This window comes from Thermobia domestica, chromosome 6, assembly GCF_964235325.1.
Source record: "Thermobia domestica chromosome 6, izTheDome1.hap1.1, whole genome shotgun sequence".
Classification (NCBI taxonomy): domain Eukaryota; kingdom Metazoa; phylum Arthropoda; class Insecta; order Zygentoma; family Lepismatidae; genus Thermobia; species Thermobia domestica.
In genome coordinates, this window is record NC_137459.1 from 168,926,161 (window position 1) to 168,939,867 (window position 13,707).

The window sequence follows — 13,707 nt, forward strand, 5'->3', positions numbered from 1 at the left end:
AATGAATAAAGTAGGAGGAAACGGGAGAACCCCGAGAAAACCCACGAGCGTTTATCCACCACAGTCCACACGGCGCGAGCTGGATGGAACCAAGGACCCCAGCACCGGAGGTAAACGTTCTACCACTGAGCCACCGCGCCCCCATTTGCATAATCGAAACATCTGGGGTCAGGCTGCAATTTCAAAATCATTGATTGCCGCCAACAACGCTTTAGAATGACGAAAGTGGTGCCACGGACATGTAAAGTGGATGTTCTGATGAGTCCTTGTTTACCTTATTTCTAACAGCACAAGTTCATATATGGTGAACGCCCAAACAAGTTTAAGCTGTGAACTGCCTTCTCCCTAGCACGAAACATTACTGCGGCTCTATCATGCTATGGCCAGCACTTTCCTGATGTTTCGTAGATCCTAATTACGTTCACAGGATGCATTAATCCCAGTGATTGCATGAGGTGAGCACGTGTATTCTATGTTCTAGACGTTATTTCCGGACAATAATGCGTCAATTTAGTGCTGGAGTTCTTAGGGCGTAATTTCAAGAACACTGTGATAAACTGTAACATCTCCCCTCGTCCACTAAATTCCTAGACCTCAATATTATTGAACACTGCAGTCAGCTTCAGAAGTGACATTTTCCCTATGAAAGCGAGTGCTGCCAAGGATGAGCAACGGCACAATATTTTTCTGGAAAACATTTATGACTTACATTTACCAACCAATTCATTATAACCACCTACCTAATATCGAGTATGTCCATCTTTGGCTCGCAGGACGCCAGCAATGCCTTTTGACATAGAAGCAATGAGGCACTGGTAGATGTCTAGCAGCATTAAGCACCACATCTACATACACACGTGACTTAATTCCTGTAAATACTGTGGAGGGGAATGATGATCTCAGATCTAACGTTCAATGACATCCCAAAGGTGTTCAACTGAACTGAGATCGGGTAAGTTTGGGGTCACTGCAGCAGTTGAAATTAACCATTGTGTTCCTCGAACGACTGCAGCACAATGTTGGCTCTGTGATAAGGAACGCTGTCTTGCTAAAACATGCCACTGCAAATCGGATACATGGCTAATATAAACGGGTATACATGATCAGCAATTAACAGTCAATAGCAAGGAGCTATCATGCTGCTCGCTATACGCAGTACTATGTCCACAGACTACAATATGAAGGTTCGCCAAATCATAATGGAGCCACCATCGGCCTGTCGTCATACTATTGTGTGCGTCTCGACCTGCTGCTCTCTTGAAAGACAACGGATTCTGACCTGGCCTTCGATGTGATGAATGCACTATCATGTTTCATCGGACAATGCAATGTTGTTCCATTGCTCAGTGGTCCAATGACGGTAGGCACGGGCCCATTCCAATCGTAATCGAATATTACATGTGATTAACATTGGTATACAAGTCGAACGTCAGCTTTAAAGGACCATATCTAACAGTGCACGATAAACTGTGTGTTTACACTAATACTTTGTCCACTATTAAAGCATGTTTTTAATTATGCTACAGTTTCCGCCCTATCCTGTTGTATCAATCTCGACAGTCAATGACGTCCTACATCTTTACTGAGGCATAGCTGTTGAATGCCTTGCCGTTTAGTGCTGGTTTCATAGTCTTTTCTTCTAACTTTGGAAGGTACTAACCACGGCATCTCGCAAACGTCTGAGTTGCTGGCTACCAGCTGTCTGGCCATCACAATGTGATCCGTATTAAACTCATATATATATATATATATATATATATATATATATATATATACACATATCACCGGCCTTCTCTATTCTATGCACAAGCATCACACTGACTGATCGAGTGAGATCGCTGTCACCGTTTGGTGAGCGGTTCTGCTGTGGCCCGTGACTCTTACGTTACTCCCATTCTAAAAGTGGCGGGTGTTCATAATGATTCGGCTGTTGAATGTATATGGCTCCATTCTACGTCGAATCAGAAGTGTTCTGTAAGTTAACAGTGGTACCACACCCACACCATATTAATCAAGCTAAGTTGCATTTTCTTCAAGTGTTTCAGTTATTTTGACAGCCATTATATTATATTATATTATACACCGACAACGTTTGGGAGGTGATTCCTGACACCAAGGTAAGACAAAAAGTATAGACCAACCTGGGTGCACAAATACTTCCATTCGGAGTTATAGGCTGCCGGAAACATGAAAAAATTAACTTCAAAGGTTCATAGCTCCAAAACTATGGGACCTACCGTAGTCGGGTCAAGATTTCACTTAAAAACTAGTATGTGTCGTATTCAAAAATCCATGTTTCAGAATCCTAAGATACTTCCACAACAATTTTTATAGAGGGAGTTTGGCTACAGGTATATAATTTGAAGTAATCACAAACTACCTCTATAAAAATTGTTGCGGAAGTATCTTAGGATTCTGAAACATGGATTTTTGAATACGGCACATACTAGTTTTTAAGTGAAATCTTGACCAGACTACGGTAGGTCCCATAGTTTTGGAGCTATGAACCTTTAAAGTTCATTTTTTCATGTTTTCGGCAGCCTATAACTCAGAAAGGAAGCATTTGTGTACAAAGGTTAGTTTATACTTTTTGTCTTATCTTGGTTTCAGGAATCACCTCCCGAACGTTGTCGGTGTTTTTTAAAACACCCTATATATATTAATTTCACTACATTTTGAATTTGTACGACAGGCGAATACTGTACTATTCCAGGACATACTATGATTTTGCTACAGGAAAAGGTCACGCACATTAGACAGCGATACGCTAAACACTTGTGATTGAGCCCTTATTATGAAACATTTACAAGACATGCAGCAATAGGAAGACTAATCGAGTACTATTACGCTTGATCATTTTCTCTGGAGGAGCCGCGGTGGCTCAGTGGTAAAGTGTTTACCTCTGATGATGGGTCCCTGGTTTGATCCCAGGTGTCATCAAGTGAAATTTGTGATACACAAACACTATGTTCATGGGTTTTCTCGGACTTCTTATCTTTTTTCCCCACCTCCTTCATTCCACCATTATCATCCATCTCATAATCACCGTATTCCTTTGCTTTGGTGCATAATCGTAAAATGTTAAACTCTTATTTTTAAAAAAAAAAAAATCTCGACGAATGTTTTTATTAAATTCATCGTCAAAACGTTTGAATACCAATTTTACAGTAAACAGCTAATCTCATACCATATTAAGCAATACTCAGTCACACTGCTTCCTAGGCAGTACTCAACATCGTTCTTTTCAGCGTCAAAATCATATTATAATTTCTTCAAGTCTCCTGCTTGGAGAAACGTGCACACTACTGTTAGTTTTTGGTATACCTGTATTATCAGATATTTATTGTATTTGTTACATGTGAATATATTTGAATTGTGTACAAATTTCCACTCTCAAATCTAACAAACATGTTGAGAAATATAAAAGAATAATGATGTAATTATTGATATTTAGAAAGAAAGAGTAGTGGAAGGGAGGGAGAAGAACAACAGGAAACCAACACGTACAGTGAAGTCCATCACCAACTTCACACGCGAAAATCTGGACTCGAACTCACAAACGTAGGATCCAAGTTGTATAGGTAAGCGTTTTATCAACGGGGCTGCAGCCTACTACACTGACATTCTGAGAATCTTCCCAGACATCTCTGTTATTTTATTTTATTGTAGTTTAGCATGGATGAAAACGTACAATTCCTTATTTTCTTCTTTCGTTTGTATTTGAGATTTATTATTATATTTGAAACTGGAATAGGTGTTATGTAAACTCTAGTAGCAATAAGAATTGTCTGGCAGATGAAAAATGAAATGAAATGAAATCTTTAAGTTTTACGTCCCACGGTTATGCCGGTTAGGCTAAAGGAGACGGTGATGATGAGGGATGAGTGAAATGGCGGAATGAAGAAAGTGGGAGAAAACGGGAGAACCCCTAGAAAACCCATGCACACGGTGATTGTCCACAACAAAGTTCACTTGGCGGGGGCTGGGATCGAACCCGGGACCCCAGGCACCGGAGGTGAACGCTCTACCACTGAGCCACTGCGGCCCCCTTGTCTGGCAGTTGAGTCTAGTAGAAATGTTTAATACAGGCTGGACTCTTTACCAACTTTTTAATATGTATACTTTTCTCACATAGACCCATCATCTCCTTCTCAGCTTATTACATCTACCCATATAAAAAATTTTTAAAAATTGCAATACATACCTGCGACGACAGAACTTCCAACATCTTAGCTCCCATTGCGTACCGTCAAATTGGATCCATCTTTAAATCCTTCCCATGAAGAAGTCTTCTTTTAATAGATGTCATTCTGCTTGAATTTGATGGATTTCATTCGAAAAAGCAGAGCAATCACTCGCTCTAAACAAGCAAGATCTTACTATTCTCTCTGTAAAAAATAAATATGTTAAGAGTTACTTCACCTATATGGACTGAGTACTAATGTGTAAGGGTTCCTCAGACTTCAATTCCCCAATATATTGCTGTATGAATAATTTACAGAAAGGTTTCACATGAAGAAATAAACAAAGAAAGAAAGAAAATAGCCTGTTCTAAACGGCGTGACAAACATCTTGGCATTTGAAGGCGGCGCTCCAAGTTCCTTTTAAATGCTGCTAGCAAATGAGAGGCCAGCGGAATTGCTACGTTTATTTTGTACACATCCACGTCTATCCTCTGCCACCTGATCGCGCTGTAGTTCGTCTGCTTAGCCATAGCCACACCCCTTAGCACTCGGCAACGGCGTGTAAGATCTTGTGTTTTACTCGTTTAGCTGAAAAGCCAAGATGTTGTCACAGGCTTTAGTTACGACCAAACAACGTTTTTTTTTTTTTTTTTTTTTTTTTTTTTTTTTTTTTTTTTTTATGGTATCACATTTTAAATATTAGCTGTAGTGCAATATTAAAAATTATGTAAATATCGCTAAAGTCAATAAATGGTATGAGCCACGGCACTAAACTTTCTCGTTCCAATTTCTTAAACTAAATCAGGTTAGCTGCAATTATAACGAACATTTATTAGTGAAATAAGATCAAAATTATCAGGCGTTTTCGAAGGAAATTTCGATGGAAGAAAATTTATCCCCAAAGTAAAAAAAACCTTGCATATAATTTTATAGGAAACAATTTACAGGCTGCTAAGAAAATGTTTATGAATTACATAGAAAATCGCCTAAGTCGTCTTTGAAAAAACATTCAACAAGGATTTCAACCCCACGAGTATACTACCCCTTGTTGATTGGCTTATCGCTTATTGTGAAGTTATTAATGAAACAATATATTTAAGAAATATGAACTAAATTGACCGACATGTTCTTGAGAAAACCGTCACAAAACACTCAACCCTCAAGAGTAGACTACCCCTTGTAGATCTTTTAGGATAAATGAGTAACGTCACATTATCGAGTTCTTAATGAAATAATTATTTACGAAGTATGAATAAAAATACACGAAAAAAAAAAAAAAAAACTCACTCAAAGACCAAATTATCCTTTACGATATTTTCTAGAACAAACGACTTATCATATTGTCGGGTTATCAATAAAATGTTTATTTGTGAAATATGAACAAAATCGCCACGAAAATCTCACTATTATGATTAAACTACTCCCTGCGAATTTTTTCAGGAGAAATGAGTTAATGCTACATTATCAGGTTATAGCTGATTGAAATATTTATTTATGAAATGTGAACAAAATTGAGTAAGTCGCTTTTGAGAAAATCGTCCGAAAAATATGCAACCTCAAGAGAAAACTAAACCTTGTGAATATTTTCAGAATAAATGAGTTATGGTTTATCGTCAGGTTACTAATGAAATATTTATTTATGAGATATGAACAAAATCGCTTGAGTAGTTTTTAAGAAAATCATTCTAAAAGAACTTACTACTTCTTCTGGATATTTCCCAGAGATATGACTTACAGGGTTGCTAATAATAAAATATCAATATATAAAATTTAAGCAAAATCGTCAGAGCCGTTTTCGAGAAAATAGCAATTTTTAACTGTCTCTTTCTAACTCACTCACTCACTCTATGGCCTATGGAACCCGGAGGTTCAATACCGCATTTACAAAAGCTCTCCACTGACTTCTATCCTTAGCCAACTGGATCCAGTTTCTACTTAGTACTCCTATTTCTGCGAGATCCATCTTAATATTGTCCTCCCCATCTGCGCCTAGGTCTTCCTTGTGGTCATTTTCCGATTGATCTTCCAGTCAAGACTGAAAGCGTTCCTACTTTCTTCCATCCTGGCTACATGATCTGCCCACCTAAGCCTCCTAGATTTGATGATCCTAACAATGTTTGGTAAGCCGTATAAATTATATAGTTCCTCGTTATGAAGTTTCCGTCATTCCCCATTCCCGTTCCTCTTGGGTCCAAATATTCGTCTCAGGATCTTGTTCTCAAACACTTTCAGTCTATGTTCTTCCCCCAGAGTAAGCGACCATGTTTTGCAACCATACAGAACAACAGGCATGATTATCATTTTATATACTCTAAGCTTCAAATTCTTCGACAGAATTCGCGACAACAAGAGATTTTGAACTGAATAATAACACGAATTCCCTGCTTTTAGTCGACATTTAATTTCTTCGTGAATATGATTTTCGTCTGTTAGTATTGATCTTAGATATCTGAAAGTATCCACTTTATCAAAAGTATTATTTAATATTTTAACGCATTTATAATTTGCCGAATTACGATCCCGACGCACTTCCATGTATTTGGTTTTCTCTGCATTTCTTTCTATTGTTCTCATATAATCCCCTATTAAATTTATATCATCAGCATACGACATAACCTGGTGAACACCGTTATATTCCAGGCCCTGGTTGCTATCTTTGATTTTCCTTATAACGTATTCCAGGACAAAGTTGAATAATAATGGCGACAACACATCTCCTTGTTTCAGACCATTCTCAACGTGAAAGTCCGTGGACAAAAACTGTCCTAACCGGACTTTACTTTGGGATTCATTTAAACATACCTTAATCAATCTAACTAGCTTTTTCGGTATTCCAGATTCCTGTCAGAACGCTTTACAATGTTTCTCTCCTAACCGGAGTCGTAAGCCTTTTTAAAATCAATAAATAGTTGATGTACCGGGGTAGAGTATTCCCACTTCTTTTCGACTATTTGGCGAATGGTGAATATTTGGTAGATAGTTGATCGATTTTGTCTAAATCCGCACTGATAATCTACAATAATTTCATCTGCGTATGGGTCAATCTTGATAATAGAATGTTTGAAAAGATTTTATAGGATGTTGACAGAAGAGAAATGCCCCGATAATTATTACAATTCAGTTTTGTCGCCTTTCTTGTGAATTGGAACAATGATTGATTCGTTCCACTCTTGTGGCAAATTCTTCCTTATTCCAGATAATGAGAATGAGTTTGTGTATCTTGTTCCTTTCGCCTCCAGCTAAAATTAACTCAGTCGGAATTTCGTCTACACTCGGAGATTTGTGTTTCTTTAATTTCTTTGTAGTGATTTCTACTTCTGCTTGGTTAGGTCTGAAATATACGGTTCTGCAGTGTGTATTTCCCTTTCTACACGCACACTAGTTTTTGACTGCGTATTAAGCAAATCGTCAAAGAAATCTTTCCATCTCTTTAAGATGCTATCTGTATCAGTGAGAACTGTTCCGTCAGCTTTCTTTAATAGCCTTTCTTAAATTCGTTGATCCCCTTATACATGTCCTGAATATTTTTATTTTTACTATTATCTTCCAGTTCCTTAATTTTAGCTTTCAAAAAAATAGCGTTCCTTAGTTCTAAAAGTTTTGGAAGTTTCCCGCCTGCTGTTTACGAAACTTTCAGTTTTAACTGTCACTTTCAGTTAACTTATTTTGGAGTTAGGAAGAAAATTCGAAAAACGACCCTAGGAAATCTCATTTAAAATTTAGTGGGATACGTTAAACGGTATGACCTCTAGGCGAGTGAACACATTTACATCGGGATGGACAGATATCGAAAACTTACTTTCTCGGTAGGTAGGGGTCGAGAAACGTGTAAATCCGTTGAAATCTTGAATTTCACGATCATCATACTTCCGTTTCTCCTATTGTCGCTCGAACGTAATAATGACACCCGTGTTAAAATTTGTTGCGCAATTAGTATACGAAATTCTTTCGCCCTTCATCTGATTTTATTTTAAAAAGATGGTAATAGAAATTCATGGCCCTAGTGCATTTTTCAAATATTATGGTATGCAGGCTTTTCCTTCCTGACTGTTTGCTTGCTATTGTCCATCAAATTTGGGTTTGAATTTAGCGAAGTGACATTTTATATGGCACTATAGACAATACTAACCTGATCTTGATCAAGCTTGGCATGGTGATAAACTCTGGGAAGCTCAGTATGCACATTAAATATTATAGTACGCAGATCATTGGTTCTGGAGTTATTGACTTATCAAAACCCATCCAATCTTGACAAAACTTGGCATGGTGGTAGACGTTGTTGAGGTTCATACACATTCGAGCAAAGTATGAAACACTATGATATAAAGATCTTTGTTTTCTAAGTTATTGGCCATCGTACTTGGTTTTAACTCAGTGAAATCAGACATTTCACTAAAACGCGATTGGTGGAATTTATCCGACCTTGACAAAACTGAGGTATGGTAGAACCTCACAAGCTTAGTTGACATGTGAAATATGGTGTGCAGGCCTAATTTTGGGTTGAATTTAAAGGATATTTTATACAGCATGCTATCGACGATACTAATCCGATCTTGTCCGAAGTTGGCAAGGCGTTGGTAATAGACGTCGTGTAGCTTAGTTTGTGTAGCCTATTAAGTATTACGGTATGCAGACCATCGGTTCTCGCGTTACTAACCACTAAATTTGGCTTTGAATTTAGTGAAATCAAGAAACTTCAATAAATTGAGATCGATAAAACTTATCCGATGTTGATAAGACTTGGAAAGGCGGTAAACTTCGGTTATCTTGGTAAGGTGGTCAACTTCGATTATCTTGGTATGTTTGTTTGCTTCGTGTAAAACAGTACGGAGTAGTAGTCCCCCCCGTATGGCCGATTTGACCTTGAACTCATTTTCGTGACGTCATAGGTCAAAGGTCAATGACCTTGGCCCAGGGTCAATGACCTAGGGGTACCTAGGACCACCCCCTCTAAATTTTGGCAGGGGTACCATGGCCCACCCCCTAAATTTTGGCAGGGGTACATAGGACCACCCCCCTTAAATTTTGGAAATTGCCAAATCTAAAAATTTGGTATGGTAGCCTAGGACCATAGTATGTACCTCTATCAGTATTGGGTGTCTATGTCGTTCCCTTTCATGGGTAAAAAATTGCCAAAAATTCAAATTTCGGGGGTTTTTGACCTAATTTATCCCCCTTTGATGAGGTATTATTACCCTATATACTTATATGGGTGTATACAGGGGGTCCATTCCCTTTCATAAGACATGGGAATATTAATGCACCCCTTGAAAAATTTGGGAGGGGTACCTTGGCCCACCCCTTCATTTTTAGAAATTGCCCAATTTAAACATTTGGTATTATAGTATAGGACGCTAATATGTATTATGATAAATTTGGGTGGTCCACCTCGTTCCCTTTTAGGGGTACAAAATTGCCAAAATATAAACGTAAGCAATACGTTATACCACGTGTTTTGTTTCGACCTAAGTTATCCTTTTGATGAGGTGTTATTACCCTATATGGTTATATGGGCGTATACAGGGGTCCATTCCCTTTCATAAGACATGGGTATATTAATGCACCCCGGGAGGGGTACCTTGGCCCACCCCCTTAAATTTTGGAAATTGCCCAATTTCAACATTGGGTATTATAGTATTGGACCCTAACATGTATTATGATAAATTTGGGTGGTCCACATCGTTCCCTTTTAGGGGTACAAAATTGCCAAATTTTAGTACAACCACATGTTTGGTTTTTTGGCTCATTTTATTCCCTTGGATGAGGTCCTATTACCTTATATGGTTATATGGTCATGTATAGGGGTCCATTATCTATTATAAGACATGGGTACATTGGTGCACCCCGGGAGGGGTACCTTGGTTCACCCCTTAAATTTTGGAAATTGCCCAATTTCAACATTTGGTATTATAGTACAGGACCTGATAAATTTGGATGGTCCACATCGTTCCCTTTTAGGGGTACAAAAATTGCCAAAATATAAACGTTGTACCACGTGTTTGTTTTTTTTTTGGTCCATTTTATCCCCTTTGATGAGATTCTATGATTACAGGGGTTCATTTCTTATCATAAGACATGGGCACCCTTCTTAAATTTTGGCAATGGGGGTCCACTGAAATTGTCCAATTGAAGCATAGTACAGGACCTCAATATGTTTCGGTGGTCCTATTACCAAATTTGTTTAGTACAACCACGTGTTCGGTTACTGACTCAATTAAGGTTATAAGGTATGGATGGGTATCCCCTTTCAATTTGGTAGGACCCTTCGGTGTAGTACAGTCACGTGATCGATGATTTGGTTTTAATGCGCGACGAGGTCCCTGGTCAATGTTCTCTAGGAAAGATTCTTGGCATTTAAAACTTTTTTTCAACTTTTCAAACTAAAAAAATGAAAACAAAAATTGAAACGAAAAAATTTCGAAACAAAAATGTTCAAAATATTTTAAACAAAAAATTCGAACATTTTTTAAACTTAAATTTCAAACAAAAAGTTTTTTAGTTTGAAACAAAAAAAATTTAAACAAAAAAAAATTGGAAACGAAAAATTTCAAAACAAAAATTTCGAACAAAAAAATTTAAACAAAAAATTTTGCAACAAAAAATTAAAAATTTTCAAACGAAAAAAATTTCAAACAAAATTTTGAAAACAAAAATTTCAAAACAAAAATTTTCAACAAAAAAAAATTTCAAACGAAAAAATTTTTAAACAAAATTTGAAACAAAAATTTTGAAACAAAAAAAATTTAAAGAAAATTTTTGAAACAAAAATTACAAAACAAATTTCAAACGAAAAATTTTCAAATAGAATTTAAATCAAACAGTGATCAGCTTTCACGGTTAACCGTTAAACTTTATCCGGTTTTTAACTATTCGATTAACAAATAAACGGTTTTCAACTATTCGATTAACAAATAAACGGTTTTCAACTACTCGATAAACAGATGAACGGTTTTAACCTTTTCACACCAGTGAGTGCAAGAGTTTACAATCTAAAACAAAAAGAAAATTTGTACTCGCTTTAAATACGCATCATTGTTGAAACAAGGTGTTAGTGTTCATCATGGATACACAGTGGAAACATCCATTTACCTGTATTCTCGCAGGGCCTAGTGGGTGTGGAAAAACGTATTTTGTGAAGCGATTACTGTCACATCTCCCAACCATGATCAATGCAAAATTTCGTAAGATATACTGGTATTATGCAGAATGGCAGGACGTGTATGCAACAATGCCAGTTCCAGTAGAATTTCACGAAGGACTTCCACGAATGAAAGATTTTCAGCCTCAAGATGGACCACATTTGATTATTATTGATGACCATATGCGAGAAGTGAATAGTGATATTGTTGATATGTTCACAAAAGGATCACATCATCGAAATATTAGTGTGATTTTTATAACACAAAATGTATTTCATCAAAGTAAAGCAAATAGAAATATGAGTTTAAATTGTTCGTATTTGGTGTTGTTTAAAAATCCACGTGACAAGTCACAAATCAAGCATATGAGTTATCAAATCATGCCTGAGCATCCACTGTTTCTACAAGAAAGTTATGCAGACGCAACAAGAAATCCACATGGTTATTTACTGATGGATCTTAAACAAGATACACCCGAAGAAATGCGATTTCGTACAAATATTTTTCCCGACGATTTGCATCATTATGTTTACGTACCAACAAAACATGTTTAAATTATTGTGCATGTGAAAAGAATGACTTAGTCTGTCACGATGTCTCCTACAGTGAAACACGCTGATCTGCTACGTGCTCTGCACAAAGCTAAACCAAGATTGCGTAAAGCTATTATTGCCAATGCAGACGCTTCATTAATTCATAGTATTTGTGAATGTTGTTATAATGTCTTAAAAGGCAATGTTCCACTGACAAGTGCGCAGAAGTCAAGATTAAAGCGTTACAAGAACACGCTCCGGTATCTTGTAGACAATACAAAATCATTGGATAAAAAGAAGAAACATTTAGCCGTACAACAAGGAGGATTCTTACCTGCATTACTTGCACCTATTGTAGGAAGTGTGTTATCCAGTATTTTGTTTAAACAATAAACATCATGGAACATAGCAAGAAGATGGTTTTAGTGCCACCAGAAATGCTTCAACGAATGCATGCATCATCATCCCGTGTGAGTGAAAATCGAGAATCTAATCTCGATCGTGAAATGCAATCTATATTGAATACATCGTATCCAAGTGATGAAGAAAAATGGAATCAGTACAATAGAATATTACAGAAATATCTTTATGTGATACGTAAACAAGAAGAACCAATACCACTTACAATTACATCAATGAAACCTGATGGTGACGTCCCGAATGTTGACGATAGCACGAAACAAGAAATTTTAGCCGCAATACCACAAATGTATCGTAAGAAAGCCGAACTACTATTCCGTCGTTTAAAACAAGATGACGCAATTACGTGGGATCATAAAGGAACAGTGTACATCAACGATAATAAACTACAAGGATCCAATATTGTAGATTTAATGTGCGATGTGACTCGACCGAGGAAACATTCTAATCCTCAAGGCTGGGAATTGTTTTGCAACTACCTTGCATCGTCAAACACACCTCAAGAATTGATTGGTAATCCACGGAGATTAAACTATATTGTCAAGCATAATAGTACAACAGCATCTGAAGGATCTGCACCACCAAAACCGCCACCTGAATTATTTTCTTCCGGAGAAGAAGAAGAAGAAGAAGATGATGATGATGTTTTAGAAGTCCGACCAAAAAGAAAACGTATCATTCCACAATGGTCAACGTACAAACCATGAACAAAAAGTTGAAATCCATTTATTACAATCCAGCACATCCTGCATCATTTTCTACTGCAAAGAAATTATGGCAAGCCACAGGAAAATCTATACCTCTAGCCAAAATAAAACTTTGGTTAAACAAACAACCTACCTACACGTTACATCGTCCTGTACGTCATCGTTTCCGTAGAGATTTTTATCTTGTCAACAATATTGATGATCAATGGGAATGTGATTTAAATGATTTACAATCACTTCAAAACTATAATGACAATTACCGCTATATTCTTACAGTGATTGATGTGTTTAGTCGGTACGGATGGGCTGTACCACTAAAATCAAAAAGTGCCGAGGATATAGTGAATGCATTTGAAATGATTTTCCAGGACAGGAAACCAATTGTGCTACGTAGTGATCAAGGAACTGAATTTACCAACAAGACAGTACAAAAGTTTTTCAGGAAACACAACGTGCAACATGTTACAACAAAGGATCCAGATATTAAAGCCAGCATCGCAGAAAGATTTAATCAGACATTGAAACATCGTATGTGGAAATACTTTACCAAATATCAAACATACAATTACATCAAAGTGTTGCCTTTACTTGTAAAAGCATACAATGAAAGTCGGCATTCCAGTATTAAAATGGCACCTGCAAACGTTTCTCAGGACAATTTACTGGAGGTGTGGCACAACTTATACGACAAAAAGCTACAACGTTCAAAACAAGATACGGATTT

General features: G+C 37.1%; 1 protein-coding gene across 2 annotated transcripts in view; it reads right to left on the reverse strand.

Annotated features, from left to right (window-relative positions):
- The window catches only part of Plekhm1 (Pleckstrin homology and RUN domain containing M1), a 130,500-nt gene that overhangs the window by 104,283 nt on the left and 12,510 nt on the right, over positions 1-13,707 (reverse strand). For both annotated transcript variants that reach the window (XM_081762354.1, XM_081762353.1), the window contains exon 2: positions 4,205-4,388. The gene's annotated coding sequence lies outside the window, so the exon portion shown is untranslated. The remainder of the gene's footprint in view (positions 1-4,204; positions 4,389-13,707) is intronic.